We start from the raw sequence: 21,062 nt of genomic DNA, 5'->3' as shown, positions 1-21,062 counted from the left end.
AAATTATTAATATAAGTAGCAGTAAATGAATGCCAATATGGCTGAAAATTGCTAAGAGCGAAATCATCTCCACTTAGTTAAATTGCTTTAAATCATAACATAGAATTACACAGCATAATGAACTGTTCAGAGTAGCCAGTTCATCCAGTGAATTGGTAGGAAGAAAATGAAAATACTCAGGGAAAACATTCACAGATCTAGGAAAACATACGGGAGGAAAATGGGAATACTCAGGGAAAACATTCACAGATCTAGGAAAACATACGGGAGGAAAATGGGAATACTCCGGGAAAACATTCACAGATCTAGGAGAACATATGGGAGGAAAATTGGAATACTCAGGGAAAACATTCACAGATCTAGGGAAACATACACACTCCCTACAAACAATCACCAGAATGGAAAGTCTACATTTCACTCCAATCACCCAAAATTTGGATTGAACCCCCAAAGTTGTGAGTTTGATCTTAAACTACTTAGCCAAAACACCATTTACATGCCTTTGTGGAGATGAGTACATACATATGTATATGCATGTTTGGAGCATTGGGTGGGGTGAGGTGTGGGTGGATTAAGGAAGTGAGAAATGGTCATTTCCTTCCTTTGTGTTCATTTCATACAATCTTCTGAGTAATATGCGTAATTTAATTTTCAACAGTCAACATGCTACTGAATACAATTTGCTTGTAATCAGATTCGTTATTAATTTCCATCATTTTTAGATATTGCAGGATAATGCTGGTGTTGCAACTTTTAAAAACATCTGTTATAGGTCTGTAAACATTCTGTTAATAAGTAACCTGGAGGCTTAAGTCAACAGGATTACTTGTTTCACAGTTCTCATGTATTAGCTTTAGAAGCTGGAAAAGTGTGTTGTCTTCCATGTTGTCAGACTTCAAACCTCTTCCCCCAGCTCACTCATACTCGCGTCGCAAATGCTTCTGAAAATTGCACCAATATAGATATAAAAAGGAGCATGCATGTCCTTTAGTAACTCTGCAGTTTCTATATATTGAGAGTTTCCTGGAGAACTAAAATGTAGAGTTTCCATTCCAGTCATAGGATGTTATAGAACTAAAAAAAGTCTGCAGTAGATTTCTGCTTCCTGTGCAATTTAGAAATCTACTCCCCCCCCTTATGTGAGGGCCATAAAAGGGATACCATTTATACTGCTTTGACAGTTGCTTTCACTGCAGACAATATTAAACAGTATGCACATCAGTGTTTCTGCAGATATTTGATCTGATGCCTTTTCTGTGTGGCACCACGTAACATGCTGAGCAATTAAAATAAAGTGACTGCATTACTCTGACACAAGGAATAACAGATCTGAAATGAACTGGCCATTCCTGTGATGACAGAAACTCAGCAATGGTTAGCCATGAGTGGAAAAACCTTTGCTTCCATATACTGCACTGGTATAAGAAACAGCAATTATGAGGCCTTCTTTACTTAACGTCTTATTTTCAAAAATGGATAGTTAGTAGCCAGAAGACTTTGAACTGTGATATTTTTCCACATATGTCTTATACAAATGTTAAAAAAAAATGTTAAGCTCTTTCCCAATAATGCTTAACTCCCACAATCCATGGGTTTCAAAGTCAATGTAAAATAAACTGAAAGCAATAAAGAGTATTACATTTTCTAGGCAGTATCGTCTTGATACAGTACAGTATTCTTAAAAGCTATTTCCTTTCCCTCCTATGTTTGAGTGACTTGAAACAGCCTTTGGCCCTTTAACGTTTGCAAAGTGGGCTGCAGACAGCATGAGTATAGGGAACCAGACGATGACGGAAGTGAAGAAAATGGTATAAATGTATCCAGCTGTAGACATTTCAAACAAGGACAAACACAAGTTATGCAGTTACTAGCTGCCCCAGACCTTACTGACCTTTCCTATTCAAGTTAGGTGTGAGGGCTGATTGCTCTTTTCTTGTGTTTTCCTGCTACTCAGGAGAGTACAGAAAAAAATACCTTGAAGAATTTTAACCTATTCATGACTACAATTCAGAAGAAATAAGAACTGCAAAGGACAGGGATCAGGGTATCTGGAAATATTTCTAAAGCTGAATAAGATTTATTGTTGTATGGTCATTACAGAACAGTAATCGTTTAAGCAGCTAGCCTAAGTTTCAGCAAGAATATGTGTGTGTGTGTGTGTGTGTGTGTGTGTGTGTGTGTGTGTGTGTGTGTGTGTGTTTTTTTTGTGTATGTGTGTGTGTGTGTGTGTGTGTGCTTGTGTTTTTTTTTGTGTATGTGTGTGTGTGTGTGTGTGTGTGTGCGCGCGCATGTGCGTGTGTGTGTGTGTGTGTGCTTGTGTTTTTTTTGTGTATGTGTGTGTGTGTGTGTGTGTGTGTGTGCGCGCGCATGTGCGTGTGTGCATGTGTGTGTGTGTGCGCGCATGTGCGTGTGTGTGTGTGTGTGTGTGTGTGTGTGTGTGTGTGTGCTTGTGTTTTTTTTGTGTATGTGTGTGTGTGTGTGTGTGTGTGTGCGTGTGTGCGTGTGTGTGTGTGCGCGCGCGCGTGTGTGTGTGTGTGTGTGTGTGTGTGTTTGTGTGTGTGTGTATGCAAACTGTATGAATGGTAGAAATGCCTAATTCACTAAAACAGATTCCATTGGTCAGCCTATGGAGAGGATCGCATTTGGAAAACTCAGTCTCTTCAGTTTTTAGCAATAAACAAATCTTATCATATCAATGCTTGTTCTTATTTTACTATTTCTACAGTAATGATGTAAATGATTAACTTTACAGATTCACTTTTTTTGTATTTAACTTCAAAACATGACTTTCCAGCAGATTCTGCAGTATTTACCAGAAAAGGACTTTCCTCTCCCTATAGAACATAGCTAATCATTCAGTACCTTCTTCAGATAGCTCACTCACCATTTGCTACTGAGAAGACTGAAAGCTTTGATTTCACTAAGCAGCATTTCTTTCCCAAACCAGTGTTTGGGGCTAAAAACACTTTTTTTACACATCGGAATACATGTTGCCAACAAAGCCCTATTTTAGTTAGAGGGCAGTATTTTTCTAGTATGGCTTTAACAACTAGGTTGTCTAAGTTATATTCCTGGGAAAGATTAGCTTGCTCTATGTCAGATGGTAAAATGGTTAAAGCCTTTCCTTGCCTCTCATGCTCAAGGAACAAGGTTCAGTCCTGTCCTCCAGCCGAAGCTTGCATGGAGTTTGCATGTTCTACCTGTGCCTCAAACATGCTAAATGTTTCCATTTCAAACTCACCCAAGAATGGAACTGTGGGCAGCAACACAGACTATAGGTAGTGCCCTATAGGGGGAAGAGTTGTATAGATCAACCACTTTGGGCATCTACTGTTGTATCTTCAGAATAGGAGAACATGGATGAGTGACTACATGCCTTTCCAGGGCTAGTCACTTGAAGGTGTAAAATATGGCTCTAGGTGATTTGGTTGTGTTGACTAATGTTACCAAATGCCATGGGTATTTGCTGTTTTTAAGTGGATTGAGAACCCAGCCTACTCCAACCTATGCCAGGGACCCATGTGAATGATGGGAGGAGTGTAGGTGCCTATATTGGCCAGTGCATGCCTGCCCTAAAGCCCAGCAGGCCTGAATCAATAAGCTATTGGTTGGTCAGTATCCAGTTGCCTGGCCTAGGTTACCTGGAATAGCTCTGTTGAGTGAAAGCTGGATGTGAAAATAATTAACTTGCCAAAAATGAACTAGAATTTGTGCACTCAATGTAGGTTCACTTACAGGACAGAGCTTAGAAGTGGATGACATGATGGTGTGGAGGAGGATGGACATCCTATGTAACCAGGAAACAAGATGGAATGGTAGTGCAGCAAAGCCACTTGACTTGGGATCCAGAATCTACTGATCAGGAGGAAGACAGGCTTGAAATGGTGTGGGAATTGTGTTAAAGAAGACAGTGAGGGATGTCATCAGAATTACTGACAGACTCATGGCAATCAGACTGTAGTGTAAGAATAAGGATGTATTCTCAGCCTATACCCCACAGTAGTGATAGTAAGGAAAAGAGTGCATACAGACAACAGTTGCAGGACCTACTAGATAAAGCAGGATAACATGAATTGGCATTGATTATGGGTGACCAAAATGAACATATCAGGACAGACTGAACAAGATATATGGACTACCTGGGTCTGCATGGATGGGACAACAGGAATAAAGAAGGAGAGGCCATTCTAGACTTCTGTCTGACAAATGTCTTGATGGTGGCCAATACATAGTTCAGCAAGAGAGAGACAGTTACAAAATCACATACAAGAGTGGCCAACATGCAACTCAGGTTGGCTTCCTTCCAATAAGGAAAGGGCACTGGAGTAGAATCAGCAATTGAAAGGCATTCCCAGTGAAACAGTCAGTCCATAGACTTAACCACTGGTTGCCACAATCAGCTGCAAGCAGTGGTCACAGAAGGCTCTAAGGTCAAAAGAGACCAGGCTGAAGACCTGTAAGTTGACTGCAGAGAAAGCACAATACTTCAAGGAATTACTCAGTGCTCTAGCACATCAAGAAGAAGAGGAAACGGATAAAGTTGAAGAAGAATGGCAGCTCCTTAAAACAGCATGTGTGAGGACTACAGAACCAATATGTGGCCAAACCAGAGATGGAAATAAGGTACTTAAAGAAACTTGATGGTGGAATACAAGTCCAGGGAGTCATCAAAAGGAAGAAGGAATGCAGAAAAAAGTGGGAGAAAGAAAAGATGGATCAGGATAAGGAGGAGTACTGACTGGCAAACAAAGAGGCTAAGAGAGAGGTTGCAAAGTAAAAGAAGAGTGCATCAGAGGCACTCTACCAGATTCTGGAAAGTGACTCAAAATTTGGCACAAAGAAACTATATCAGGTTGCAAGGCAAAGACAAAAAGATAGTAATCAGGCACCCTTCACAAAGAATGCGAGCAACAACTTGCTCACCAGTCCACACATCATCAACGGCAAATGGAAGGAGTACTTCCAGCAACTTTTGAATGAGGAAAACCCCACAGAAGCTGTACTGCCCCAGACACAGCCTGCAATTAAGGAAAAGTGCAGGCCACCATAAAGGAAGGAAGAACATCACTAAGGAAATTAAGTCAGGGAAAGCAGCAGGCTCAGATGAGGTCACAGCAGATATGATAAAGATGTTGGGCGAGATAGGAGAGAATGGCTCCTGAAGGTACTCATAGCAATATTAAGAGAAAGGTACATCCCAGATGACTTGAGGATAAGCATACTAGTGCCACTGTGTTCAAGAACAAAAGGGGCATTCACAGCTGTGGGAAGTATAGAGGTATCAAACTCTTGTTATACTGCATGAAAGTTCTGGAGATGGTGATTGGTAAATTAATTTGCAGAGTAATAGGAAGTAAGATGGGAGATGAGTAGTTTAGATTTAGATCAGATTGCAGCATAACTGGCCTGGCATTTGCAATGAGACAGATACTTGAGAAGATGCTAAAAATGAGTAAAGAGTCCAACTGGGTATTCTTTAACTGGGAAAAAGCATCTGGAGAGCTCCCAAGAAAGCTGATTTGGACAGTCCTGCAATGTTCAAAGTCCCAGAAACATGGGTAGAATAAGTGCAGGCTATGTACAAGGACCCAATGACTCAAGTACAGTGTTCGGTCTCACAGTTTACTCCCAGTGGGAGTGGGTGTGCATCAGAGTTCAACTCTGAGCCCACTGCTGTTCATACTGGTGATGGACTATGTTAGCAAACAGGCCAGAGGGGACAGATCAACAAAATTGCTGTATGCAGACAATGTGGCATTACAGGCAGACTGAGCAAGAACTTCAGCAAATGATAGGGGAATGGTATGCAAAACTGAAGGCATATGGGATGAACTGAGTACACATAAGGCAGTTGTAATGGCAGCAAATGGGGAAAATCGGAAAAAGCTTGAAATTGATATAGAAGGGAAGGTAGTGGAACCGGTTAATGTCTTCAAGTATCTGGGAAGGGGTGTTGAGGAGAAGGAAAGTTTGAATGAGGAGGTCAATGATAGAATCAGAGGGGTTGCAGCCAACTAGTGCAGAGTGTCAGGGGTTGCATATGACAGAAGAATGCCAAAGAAGCTAAAAAGTAAGGTGTACAAAACAGTGGTGTGACCAGTGTGATGACCCACCACTGGATCAATAATCAAGGAGCCTTAATCCTCAACACTGGCATATGTGGAGGGATGTTTACTGGGAGGATAACAGGTACACACACAGTATTTCCAGATGCAGCTCTCTGCCTCAAGTGCAATTTCCCTTAAGAGCACCAGAGAACACAGTCAGCTTGGGGCTGGTTTCTCATTCTTTCAACAGATCTCCAATAAGTCTCCCCACTGGCACAGCTATAGCGTTGAGATCTCAGCTGAATGACCAAGCCAAGACCTCCAGCACCCTCTCTGTCCAACCAGTGCTTTGTGCAAGTAGCTGACACACACACAGCTGAGAAAGGCTGGCACAGGTTTACTAGCTATGCCCCCATCTGCCCAGAATATAAGGTAGTTTCCATTGCTATCAGTCACTCCTTGACAGATACTTTAAGGTCCTTAACAAAGGGCGACCAAGTTTACTGTGTAATGATAATATTAATACAAATGGTAGTTTGACCGAAAACAAGATTACTAGGAGTTGCCCACACAGTGTCACCAAATAAATATGCAATTACTCTCAAAACTTAAATATTTCTGTAGAGATCAGCCACAATGAAAGGTTTAAATATATTTAATAATAAATAATAAAAGAACAAGACAATACTAAATATATATTCACATTGACATCAGAGTTTAAAATTACAGGAAATATTTAAAACAACATTGCAGTACAGGTTCACACAAATAAAAACAAAATCTAAACTAAGCTCCTCTATATTCCTGACTGTATATGAGAGAGTTACTATACCCTAAAAACTTACCGCATTATTGAGCATCATTCAGATATTAGGACAGTATTAACTAATCCCCTAGCTAAGCATCTTTTAGATTGTGGTCCAGAGCATACATATAGGTTCAGAGTGATGCAAACTTTGGTAAAAAATATAAGAGGAGATGACCATAATAACAAGCTAGAACTGATGGAGTATGAATGGATCTTGCATTTGAACGCTGATTCTTCTCCTGGTTAAACACAATGGTTACATTAAAACCAGTTTTGAGGTTAAAGCAAATGTCTCTTAAGTAAGTTGCTATTAAGTGCAATTTAACTCTGTATTAATTGCTCTTTGATGTGTTGATTGTTTTTAATTATGTCTGTATTCTAATTGGGGGGCTTATACCATGTGGTTTTGCTTGTTTTAGTATTTAAATGGAAGTTTTGACATTGTTTTTTAGGGTTCCTATTATATGATCGAAGACGCATTCTTTCACGTGCATCTTGATCGAACTTGAAAGCATGAAATGGCAAAATAGCAAAACAGCATATGAGCGATTTCTTTGCCTGGGAAAGAAATCGCTTGGCTGCCTCTGTTACTTTGCCGTTTTCATCACTGTAGTGCGATCTCGGAGTTGGCATATTTAAGTAGGGGGTGTGTGAGGGGCACAGCCTCCCACATCGGGGGGTGTAGGGGTGAAGCCCCTCACTTTATGTAATGTTTTAAAGTTTTTTTTTTTTTTGGAATAGCGATTTTTTTTCCCTTGCAAAAAAAAAATGCTGTTCTAAGTGTTTGGGATAGTAAGCTTTCTCTTATATGGGGTCAGTAAATCAGCGTTCGTTTTTTTAAGCATTTGCTGATTTAATATAGACCCATTTTCTATACACTGATGAAGGGATTTGTGTTCCCGTACATCTCCACTATAGTAACTCAGGATTTTGCTGTCTGACTTGGTGTAGCCAGAGACCCCCCCCCCTGCCTTCCACAAATACATCATAACAAATCTTTTTCTGCTGTTGGGCTCCTGAACTTTGTCCTGAGGTTTAGGACATATGCCACAACAGACTCCTTGTGAGTTTCACACTCATCCTCCCACTCATCGCGAATCAAATCTAGAGGTCCCCTCACCCTATGCCCATACAGCAACTCAAAAGGTGAAAAAATCTATGGATTCCTGGGGCACCTCTCTGTAAGCAAATAACAGATGGGGCAAATATTTATCCCACTCCCCCTTATACTGGTCTGAAAATGCCTGTAGCATGGTCTCCAGAGTATAATTTAATGTCTCCACAAGACCATTAGTCTAGGCATGGCAGAGGGTGGTCTTTAGGTGCTCCACCCCACAGTGCTTTCACAGACAAGCCAGCAGGTCTGACATGAAATTGGCACCTCTGTCAGTCAGCATTTCTTTTGGAAACCAACCCTTCTGAAATCTCTAACAAAGCATTTGCCACGTTTTCTCCCTCAATGAAGGACAGGGCCACTGCCTCAGGGTATCTGGTAGCATAATCTACTACCACTAAGATATACTTCTTCCCTTTGGAACATGGGGCACTCAGAGGCCCTACAATATCCATAGCTACCCTCTGCAATTGCTGCTGAATCACAATCAAAGGCACCAAAGGAGCTTCGACCGTGTCTCCTGCCTAGCCTACCTTTTAGCACTACTCACAGGTGCTGCAGTACCCTGTTACATCTCTGGAAATCCCAGGCCAATAAATGTTCTCCATAATATGTCCTTTTGTGCGTTTTATGTCCATATGACCTGCAAAGGGAACATCATGGGCTATGGCTAGAAGTGCCAGACAGTAGGCTCTAGGCACTACCAGCTGCTGTAATCTCTAACCTTCTAGCCCTCCCTCAGGGGTCCAGTCTCTATACAGTAACCCTTTGTCCCAGTATACAGACTCCCCCTTCCCTTAAAAATCAGGTGCCTCACTAGCTACCTTTCTCAGCCCTTGCAATGTAGAGTCTTAGAGCTGAGCCTGTCTCAGCATGTACATGGCTTATACGTGCAATACATGGATTGCAGGAGGAGTCTGAGGGAGATCAGGTTACTGATCTCCTCAGTGAGGCTTGGACTGATACCTCAGTGGAAGAGGTAGCAATATCCCAGCAGCTATCTCCCACCTAGGTTTGAGAAATCTGAGCAATGTTACAGGAATTTGGGGGCATGTTCACTGGGAAACCAGGGTGTATCCACCTGTTGCAGCACATGGGGATACAGGACCCCAAAGGCCTATTAGCAGGCCCCTTATATGGTACCTGAGAGAGTCAAACAGAGTGTGTGGGAGGTGATACAGGAAATGTTGGCACTAGGGGTAATTCAGGAGTCCAACAGTCCCCGGGCCTCCCCAGTGGTGCTGGTGCCAAAGAAGGATGGCAGCACCAGGTTCTGTGTGGACTACATGAAATTAAATTGTCACATAGAGTCAGATGCTTACCCCATGCCTAGGACAGATGAAGCAGTTAGCTACAGCAAGTAGATCTCACCAAGGGTTACTGGCAGGTGCCCTTGACTCCCAGTGCTAGAGAGAGAGATTAGTCTTTGTGACTTCTTTTGGCTTGTATGAGCTGACAAAGATGCCCTTTGGGATAAAAAATGCCCCAGTGACTTTCCATAGGCTGGTAGATCATATCCTAGCAGGAGCAGGAGATTTTGCCCTTGTTTACCTAGATGATATTGCCATCTACAGCCATTCCTGGCAAGAACACCTTCAGCATGTCAGGGGGGTGCTGGGCAGACTACAGAAGCAGGGTTGACCATTAAGCCCAGCAAATGTCAGATGGGTATGGCAGAGGTCTCCTACCTGGGACATAGAGTGGGGGTGGTAAGATCAGGCCAGAACCTGCCAAAGTGGAAGCCATTCAGGCATGGCCTGCCCCCGTTTCCAAAAAGCAGGTGAGGGCATTTATAGGGACAGCAGGGTACTACAGAAAGTTTGTCCCCAGTTATAGTATTTTAGCTGCTCCCCTCACAGACCTGGCAAGGAAAAATAGGCCAGATAAGGTAGTGTGGACCACAGCATGTGAGCAGGCATTCCAGAAGCTTAAAGAATCTTTGGGAGTACCACCTGTGTTAGCCAGTACAGATTACAGCAACACATTTGTTGTGCAGGTGAATGATTTGAACCATGGGGTGGGGGCTGTACTTAGCCAGATTTCTTCAGAGGGAGAAGAGCACCCAGTGGTTTATCTCAGTCATAGGCTCCAACCCAGGGAGGAATGCTATGCAGCTGTAGAAAAGGAATGATCTAGCCATAGTCTGGGCACTACAGAAACTTCAGCCTTATCTGTATGGAATAAAATTCACTGTAGTTACAGATCACAATCCCCTAACATGGTTACATTGAGCCACTCAGAAAAATGCTAAGGTACTAAGGTGGAGCCTAGGGTTGTAAGCATATGATATATCAGTGCAGCACCACAGTGGGATTAGCAATGCCAAGGCAGATGGGCTCTCAAGATAGGGAATGGGGTAAGGTATTCTCAGATAGGCCCAATCCTCTCAAGCAACATTTCTCAATGGACACTTGAAAAACTAGCTTGAGTTCTCAAGGGAGGGGGGAGAAATGTGATAATCTGAGAGGCTGCCAGCCCAGCTAGATAGAATTTTGTAAATAATTTTATATCATTTATTAATATTAATATGATCCACAGGCTTGTTTCACAAATGTAAGAAAACTGTGTTATGTGATGAGCTTCAAGACTGTAACCACAGTGCACCCTGCTGGAAGAAAGCAGAAATGTGTATAAACTCTATGCCTATGTAAGGTATGTTTTATGGTAGAAATTGGGATATACAGAGTTAACTTGCAAACTTTAAGAAAATAAGCTGATAAGTAAAGAATTTTATGACTGTTTGTTATCTCAAGCTAATCTGGGGATCTGGAGAGAAAGGGAGAAACCAGCTCCAGACTGACTGTCATCTCTGTGTGCTCTTCAGGAAAATTGTACCTTACTGTGTGTGTACTTGTTATCCTCCCAGTGTGCACATCCCTTACTGGTGTTAGTGGTGAGTATTGAGACCCCTTGATTACTGGGCCAGTGCATGGGTGTCACAACTCTAATAAACAATTTTTAACTGTGTTATAATTTCAGCAATCAGTATCAAACAATTTAGAAACAGCAGTTACAACTTTACCATAGAGCAAGGGGGTCAGAAACCATTCCCAGAGCCCTTGGTCAACATTATACTGTTTACATACCCTTTCACACATATGAATAAAATTATCAAAATTATCACCCTCTGTAAATTGTGGAAGAAATGTACTGGCCTTTATTGTTCTGGGGTTCAGTTATTCCCTTCCCCATTAACTCCATGACCCTGATGAAAAGTCAGCATCTCCTTTTCATGTTGCCTCTGCCTCTCATTTCTTTCAGTTTCCAGAAGTCTCAGTCTCTCTGCTGATTTTAATTCCATTTGTTTCTCCTGCCACAGTCTCTCTGCTGATTCTAGTTCCAAATGTTTGGCCTCCAGTTCAAGTCTCTTTTACTGCAGATGGATTTTTAAGTCCTGTGAGGGAAAAATTGAACTGTCCATTGTCTGAGTGTTGTACATCCCCAAGGCCAGTCTGGCCGTCTTCCTGGTTGTTGGTCTGTAATGCAGTTGTGACTAAGGCTGCATCATTTCCACTTTGACAGGTTGGCATGCACCAGTTCTTTGACTTGGCACAACTGGCACCTTGTCACCTTCCCACAATCCTCTGCTGACATCTTTGCCTGTTCTCTCTGACTAACTTCGTTAACAAAAAAAAAAAAAATAAATAAAACTATTGTGATATGAAACTCTGAATGTTCATCATGTGGCTGCTTGAGAGTACAATCACCTTCTTTAGCGAACACTGTTTACAGGCTACAAGAGTTCAATATCCACACCACTGAATCCCAATATGTGATGTGGTGATTCCACCACTGCCAGCCAATTAATATGTCATGTGGGTATCACACCAATGCCCACCAATTAATATGTGACAATCCACCACTGGACCAGCAACCTACCAATGAACCAGTAATCAAGAAACCTCAATCCTCACCACTGGCACCTGTGGGGGGACGTTCACTGGGAGGATAACAAGTACACACACAGTATTTCCATATTCAACTCTCTGCATCAAGTTCAACAGTCAGTCCAGGACTGGTTTCTTACTCTTTCTCCAGATCCCACAATAAGACTGCCCACTGGCACAGCTACAGAGTTGAGATCTCAGCTGAGTGACCAAGCCAAGACCTCCATCACCCTCTCTATCCCACCAGTGCTTCGTGTCCTTGCCCAAGTAGCTGATACACACTCTCTTTGAGGCTTGATTTACACACACACACACACACACACACACACACACACACACACACACACACACACACACACACACACACACACACACACACACACACACACACACACACACACACACACACACACACACACACACACACACACACACACACACACACACACACACCTGGGAAAGGCTGGCACAGGCTTACTAGCTATGTCCTCTTCTGCCCAGACTATAAGGTAGTTTCCAATGCCACCAGTCACTCCTTGACAGCTACTTTAAAGCCCTTAACAAAGGGTGACCAATTTTACTGTGTAATATTAATATTAATACAAATGGTAATTTGACCAAGAGCAAGGCTATTATGAGTGGCCCACATGGTGTCACCAAATGAATATGCAAGTACTCTCAAAACTTAAATAGCTCTACAAAGATTAACCACAGTGAAAGGTTTAAATATATTAAATAATAAATAATAAAAGAACAAGACAATACTAAATATGTATTCTTAGTGACATCAGTGTTTGCTGGACTGAGGTCAACCCTCCGATTTCCTCTGTTAGCATATACATTTAAACAGTTACAATAGAGCATGTACATTTCTGTTCTGTTCCAGTAGGGCACCCTGTGGATACATTTTTAAGCACAAGCACCTTACAAATACCTTTTAAACACAAACATATGTACAGAGCAGTTTGATATACACATGACATTCAGTTCTAATACATTTGTAACAAAAGCATCTTGTATAGATTAGTTTGATATTTAAAAATGACATATAATTATTTACAAAATTCCAGCTAGCTGTACTGGCAGTACCTCCTCTTGTCACAACCAGTACTATTGTATGGTACAGAAACCCGGGCAGTAAAGGTAGAGCAGTTGAGGAAGCTAGAGGTGATGTATATGAAGTGCCTGAGATGGGTGGTAGGACTGGCGCAGATGAAGAAATGAGGACATAAGAGTGGAAGCCAAAGTAGCTCCATTTGTAGAATAGGTCAAATTGAACAGATTGCTGTGGTTTGGGCATATGAGCAGAAAAGCAGATAATAACCCGATGAAAAATATTTGGAACAGCTAGGAAGAAGACAAGAGGAAATAAGGTCATTCAGCAAAGAGGTGGTTGAATTATGTGCGAGAAGACCTACGATAGTCTGATATGAGTGTAGGAGAGTGACTTGGAATAGAGGGAGATGGCAACAGCTGACAACACCCCAACGGTGTCTATATTAGTTCGTCAGAACACCTTTCCAGCGAACACCACATCATTGACATGTATTCAGCGAAATTCACTTCCACAATTCGCTGAATACTTACAGGACCAAGACATAATTGGCCAACAACACAATTTTGCCCTTTTCTCCACTGTAGTGCAATCTCAGAGTTGGTATATTTAGTTGGGGGGGGGGGTAGAGGCTTAGCCACACCACATGGGTGAGTTTGGTTTAGCTATATTTAGGGCTATTGGGTTGTGGGGTAAGTATTTGTTTGCCCTTTAAGTATTCAGTGAATCGCAGAAGTGAATTTCACTGAGTAGGAGTCGGCGAGGTTGTGTTTGCTGGAAATGATTTTTGTAACGTAATATAGACCTCACCCCAACTCCATGCAGAAACTGGGTAAAGGGGGTTGTTGATGATGATTCTCAAAAATATGTTTCCCTATTTTCCTTTTGAATATATACCAATTTCTATAATTTGGTCTCCTACAGAGATCTTTGAGAGAATAATACACAACCAAACTTTAGATCATGTCAGCAAATATGGATTGCTAATAGACTTTTAGCATGGCTTTTTCGCAAGACACAACATATTTTCACAATGTATCTATTCACCAGTAAGATCTGTATCTCAGCATAAAAGAAGTCACTGATGAGATTTATGTTGATATAAACACAACATTTCAAATTTTTAACCATGCCTTACAATTAAATAAAGTGAGATCCATGGGCTTTAGTCTAAACCACATAGCATGGCTCCAAAACTACATAATGTACAAACTTTTTAAAATCTAGTCAGGTACTGATGTAACTGAAGAAAGAACCTTTAAAATAGGGATCCTTCAGGAAACCATATTTGTCACATTTCTTTTTACAGTCTTAATTAATAACATAAAAACCTTCCCACAAGCATTATCTTATACACCAACTATATAATTCTTCATAATAGAGTTAAAACCACAGGCACAAAAAAAAAATCTGATCTGCAAAGGGATTTCACTAGTCATTCTCAGTGGCTCAGAGTAAATCTTCTTAACCTTAACCTCTCAAAAACTGTCTCGGTGTTCTTTGTTTGGACTGCATCAAGACTAAACAAAAACAAACTATTCATGATCTAAAATCTGAATAACTCCAAACAAACAAACAAAAACAAACTTTGGAAAACTCAATAGTTACAACAAAGAGAAAGCTAAAAATATCTATGACTTATCCTACATCTGTCTTTAACATTCAAGCAACACACCAAATGCATCACATCTGAAGTTAGTTCTCAGTTAAGAGCCTCTTAACAAATTTCATTTCATGTTAACCCTCAAGACATCGTTCCATTATAAAAAATGTACTTATATCCCTACTGGAATGCACCCTCTCTCTCATAACTCTCCTCTATTCCCAAAATGCACACAACCTGAATCAATACTATATTCACCTAGACATGAGCAATCCATGGATCCTTCCATCCACAGCCCATTTTTCCAATTTTTGCACATGGGGTTGGGGTGTCACACCAATAGTGATAATCATCTAGAGCCAATGCTCACACCAATGGGTGGCTAGCCCTGCTGCAGTTGTTCTTTCATACTGCACACTTGCTCACACCTATGGTCAATTTAGTGTGTCCAGTTCAACTACTGCATATGTTTGGAATGTGAGAGGAAACTGGTGCACTCAGAGAAAACCCATGCAAACCCAAGTAAGACATATAAACCCCACACAAAAGGCACCCCAGCAGAGAAATGAACCAGAGAACAGCTTGCGGTGAGGAGACAATACTACCCACTGGACCACTGTGCTGCCCTCACCTAGACTTGAACATCACTGTACAAACCTTACCAAAGTTAAATGACTTCCCACTGCAACCATATCACCCATATCACTATTACTTTTCTCTATCACTCAGATATAGAAGATATAGAAGCAAAAAGTGGAACAATCTACATGCATTCACAAACTAAGAGATTATAGAGAGTTCAGTTTAAAACTATCAGAATTTCTAAGACACCTACAAGTATAACTGTTACATAGACATGCTAATATCAAACTCACCAATTTACATATGTTAATATCAAACTCACCCAGACATGCCTAAAAGTCACAGAATAAATGTAATCTTACAACTGTGCTATTAGAACACTGAAACCAGTGTATCAGTTACCTGATGTAAATATATAAATGTGCATATGAACTAATTTACGTCACTACAGGTGATTTAGAATTCACCTACTAGGCACACACTATGGGTCTGCTTCATGCCAATATCATAATTTTCTCCTAGAAATACAACATTCAAGATAAATAATCATTACTGCTCTCATGCAACTCCACTACTATAAAAATACAGTTTGTTAAACTGAATCATTGTCGACCATTACTACAAAACTCAGTAATGCATATATCTAGTCTATCCTGAAAACAGCATGCTTATACTAAAGGCAATGTATTATAGCATAGGTAGCTATCTTTACTAGTGTTTTATATTATTATGTTTAATGGCGCTAAGTTTTATCTTGTTGTATTTAGTGATGTTCTTCATGCTTTCTTATCATGTGGATATAATCTTAAATCCAATGTATCACCTTGCTGATAACATCTAAATCACTAATTGTACATTAAACAGTGCCCGTTTACCCAATTGTGGCTAATAAAAGGTCCAAGGATTACCCCAGTTATCAAGTTATCAAAATATAAAGTAAAGTAGTAAATAAATGTGGTGCTCATGTGACTCACTCATGCAATGATAGCAGAAAATGTAACTAACAACAGTGGGCTCCAAATACAGGTATACTTACCAGGTATGCTGTGCATAAGATATTACAAAACACACACTTGACAAATATCAAAGGCAAAGAGCAGCACAACAGATGCAACAAAAAATGCTACCATGATTTCATCTGTACAACATATGCAGCACATGCTCATGTGCTCATGCTCTGGGATGATGTATCATGTTGCACCAGCTGGAAAGTGCAGTTAGTGACAATGATGGATCTATGTGTAACACCAACTGGACTACGCAATTAAAGACGTGATAGCAATGATTGTATGTGTGATACTTGCTGGACTGTGCAGTTAAAGACGTGACACATCTGCATTTACATTTGCCACCTACTAGAAGGTACAGTTAGACATTTGTGACAGCAATGCATCTGCGTGTGATACATACTGGACCTGTAGGATAGTGCAGTTAGAAACATGTGATAGTGAAACATATACCTGTGGCACCTGCTGGGTTAGAGGCATGTAATACTGATGCATGTACATGTGACCCTTGCTGGAGAATGCAATTAGAGACCTCTGACAACAATGCATGTACATGTGACTCCAACTGGAAAGAGATGCCAAAGACATGTGCCATTGATACATATGGATATAATACCCACTGAAGGTTGCAGGTAAAGACTTATGGTAGTAATATATGTATATGTACCAGCTGCCAGAGTGTGCACTTTGAGGCTTGGGACTCTGATGAATGTATACTGAAAAGTGCTGTGCCTGACCATACATGCCGATGATGGGAAGGCCTTTAAAGATGCATTATCACATGGGCAGGATGTTGCACCTTTACACACAGAAGACAAACTATATCGGCTAGGAGAACATATATATATATATATATATATATATATATATATATATATATATATATATATATATATTTGTGTGTGTGTGTGTGTGTGTGTGTGTGTGTGTAGTTTATATGTACTTGCATGAGAGACATTTTATCACTATGCATTGATTTGTACTACTGATATGAATTTGAGTGGATTAAATTAATGTGTGCGTATCACTGCTCTATTCATTTACACTACAAAGGGATGGTGCATATTGTGTTTTGTTGACATCAGGAGACAGTGGGGTAAAGGATTTAATAATTTTCTCTATTGTTGTGTGATCTCACAGTTAATATATTTAAATATGAGGGGAATGAGGTTCAGTGGATTCGGCCCCTGCAAAAACGCTGTTTTTACTATTTTTTTTAATGCATGAGTTTGATGGTTCTTAGGACTTTCAAGGGTTGCATGATCTGATGTATTGTATCTTCATTTAGAGTATATTGATAATTTAGCTCCACCACTGGGTGACGCATTGGTGCAGCAGTTAACATTGTCACTTCAAGATTCTCTGGTTCCATTCTCAGCTAGGGTGCCTTTTGTGCAGAGTCTGCATGCCCTCCCTGCATTTGCATGGGTTTCCTCCACGTACTTCGGTTTCCTCCCATGTTCCAAAGACACAGTGTCTGCTCTAGTCGGACTTTCCTGGTCAACAAATGTTAAATAAATAAAGATCTTATGTTTCTCATATATATATATATATATATATATATATATATATATATATATATATATATATATATATATGGCTCCCCTACACTACACCGACACACCACAAAGCCGACACCCAAAACACTGACACCAAAAGACCGACAACACACAATACCGACAACTCACAAAACCGAACACCATAACACCGACACACAAAACGTAAACTACACATTACACACAGCTATATATGCACTAACCTTAACCCAAACCCTAACCCTAAGGTCCGACACTACCGCACACTTACCCTACCCGCACCCTAACCCTAACTCACTTAACCCACCCATAAACCTACAGTCCGTCACTATCGCACACTTACCCTACCCGCACCCTAACTCACTTAACCCGCCCCTAAACCTAAAGTCCGACACTACCGCACACTTACCTTTCCTGCACCCTAACCCTAAATCCCTCACTATCGCACACTTACCTGTCCGCACCCTAACCCTAAATCCCTCACTATTGCACACTTACCGAGTCACACTCACATGTTGCCCATGTCGGTGTTTCGGCTGTCGGAATTTCACCTTGTCGATCATCTGTGTCGTCAGTCTTCTGGTGTCGGTCTTTTGGGCGTCGGCTTTGTGGCGTGTCGGTCTAGTGTAGGGGACCCATATATATATATATATATATATATATATATATATATATATATATATATATATATATGTACATATTTCTTTTTTTGGAAAGTGAAATATATTTATATACTATATATATATATATATATATATATATATAGAGAGAGAGAGAGAGAGATAGCATTCAGAAGATCATCTCAATGGAAAGTCAAACTTCATATGATCAACTTTCTGAAAAGTCAAACGATGGAAAACAACAAAAATCTACATTTATGAAGGGGGACAAGACTCTGTGCACTCTCACAAACCCTGCATATCATATATACCATCTCTGAGATTGCAGTACAGTGGGAAAAAGCTTAAATTCCCCAGTCCCCTCTGTATCTCAATCTCCATTCAAAAGCTTTGACATTTCAGAAAGTCGATCATATGGTCTCGAGCATATGAAGTTCAACTTTCTGTTGAGTTGATCTTCTGAATGGGATCCATATATATATATATATATATATATATATATATATATATATATATATATATATATATAGATATATATATATATATATATATATATATAGATATATATATATATATATTAGGATTTGTCAATAATCACAATCATTATTGCATACTTATTGATCTTACTAAATCTCATAAGTATTCCATCGGAAATAGACAACATTAAAACTGCAAAACTGTAACTATCCTCCTGCACAAGCACTGCTCAGATCATATGTTCTATCCCATTAAAATGCATACCCACTCCCAATCTACTACAACAATTAGCCATCAAGGCAGTAACACTACTCCATATCTAGTCTATGTACAACCAAACTATACTCCCTCAAACTCTAACATGATGATTTACAGGGAGGACGGCCTGTTACACCCCCACCTAATGCAGAAGCTTCAGTCACACATCCCCTTAATTATATATGTAGTAATCACAGGACACACAACCAGAACCCCCAAGAAACAACTCTATTACAAGGGCAATACTTGACAAATGCAGGTTTGATAACACAGCACATTGTTGATTTATGCATTTGGCAGAATTGACAAATTTACTATGTTTTGACAGTATGTGAAGTTCAAAGATAACATTATGCATTACTACCATAGATAGATACAGCTATAGCTATAGATACAGATATATGTAGATATAGATATATATATAGATATAGATATAGATATAGATATAGATATAGATATAGATATAGATATAGATATAGATATAGATCTGTATGGACTCCCTTCGTTCTGATAGAATGAATTGCAGGATCATTTGTTTGAATGTTCAGTTTAGAGAATAATTGTTTTTATGTGCTTTGCTATTATAGGTAAGTGGGTTTTATATTTTGTCTGTGTGTATGTTTATTTATTTATGTGTGTGTGTGTGTGTGTGTGTGTGTGTGTGTGTGTGTGTGTGTGTGTGTGTGTGTGTGTGTGTGTGCATATGTGTGTGTGAATGTTTGCAGGTTAGGATTAGATTAAGTGTGAGGGAAGGGGATAGATTTACTGTATGAGTGGGTCTTTGCATATTAGAGTTAGGGTTAGTTAAGGGGATATATTTAATGGTGGATGCATGTGTGTGCATTTCAGAGGCTGTCTTCATTAGTGGTAGTCTTAGGGAAAAGGTTTTAAGCCACAGTATGGGGTCAGGGACACGGTTAGAATTACCACATTTTACTAAGCTGGTGCAGAGGGGCAAAGCCTCCTACCTGGCAACTCTGTCATGTAGTTGACATCACTCACCTCTTTTATAATGCTGATAGCACCCTTTGAGGCTGCCTACAGCTTGTTGTGTCTACAGAATACTCTCTGAATCTGACTGTCCTGTCATACCAGACCTTTTGCTGATGTTTAGCCTGTGCTAGGTGCTCCTGCTACCCCCATAAGCTCCCTAAGCCTAGTCCTGAGATTTAGGACATATTCCACAACAGGCTCTTTGCTGGAATTGTCCTCCCCCTCCCACTCATCATGAATTAAAGCCAGGGCCTCACTTAACCTGTGACAGCAACACAAAAGATGAAAAGCCTGTAACTTCCTGTGGTACCTCCTTTTATGCAAAGAGAAGACGTGGAAGGTACTTGTTCAACTCTCTCTTGAATTGGTCTGTAAAAGGCCTCAGCATGGTCTTCAGGGCAGAGCCGAACCTTTCCACCTAAACATTTGTATGTGGATGGTAGGAAGTAGTTTTTAGGTGCTCATCCTACAGCACTTTCCCAAACATGCAGGCATGTATGACATAAAGGTAGTACCACTATATATCAGTATTTCCCAAGGAAACCTTACCCTGCTGAACTTGTTGAACAAAGCATTTTCTGTCTTCTTTACTTAAATTGAAGACAGAGACACTGCTTCTGGAGATCAAGTGACTTAATCTCCAGCTTTTAGTAACAAGACTGTTTTAGGTTGAATTAATTCATTTCTAGCATCCCATCTTCTTCTTCTTCTTTCGGCTTTTCCTGGTTAGGGGTCACTACAGTGGATCACCCGTCCGCTCATGATTGGCAGTGGAGTTTTACAGTGTTGAGTTGCCAGCCCGGCGCCCAACCTTCCACAGAAGGCACACACACGCACACACTCACACCTAGGGCCAATTCAGAGTGTCCAATCCACCTATAGTATGTCTTTGGGATGTGGGAGGAAACTGGAGTACCCGGAGGAAACCCACAAAACCACAGGGAGGACATGCAGACTCCACACAGAAGGCACCCCAGCTGAGGATCGAACCGGAGAGCCTCTTGCTGTAAGGTGGCAATGCTAACCACTGCACCACCGCCGCCACCCTCCTGGGCACCAAATATGACAGAGTCTCTG

The sequence above is a fragment of the Protopterus annectens genome, chromosome 17.part0, assembly GCF_019279795.1.
Source record: "Protopterus annectens isolate FY-2018-M chromosome 17.part0, PAN1.0, whole genome shotgun sequence".
Classification (NCBI taxonomy): Eukaryota; Metazoa; Chordata; order Ceratodontiformes; family Protopteridae; genus Protopterus; species Protopterus annectens.
Note: the sequence above shows the minus strand (reverse complement) of the source record.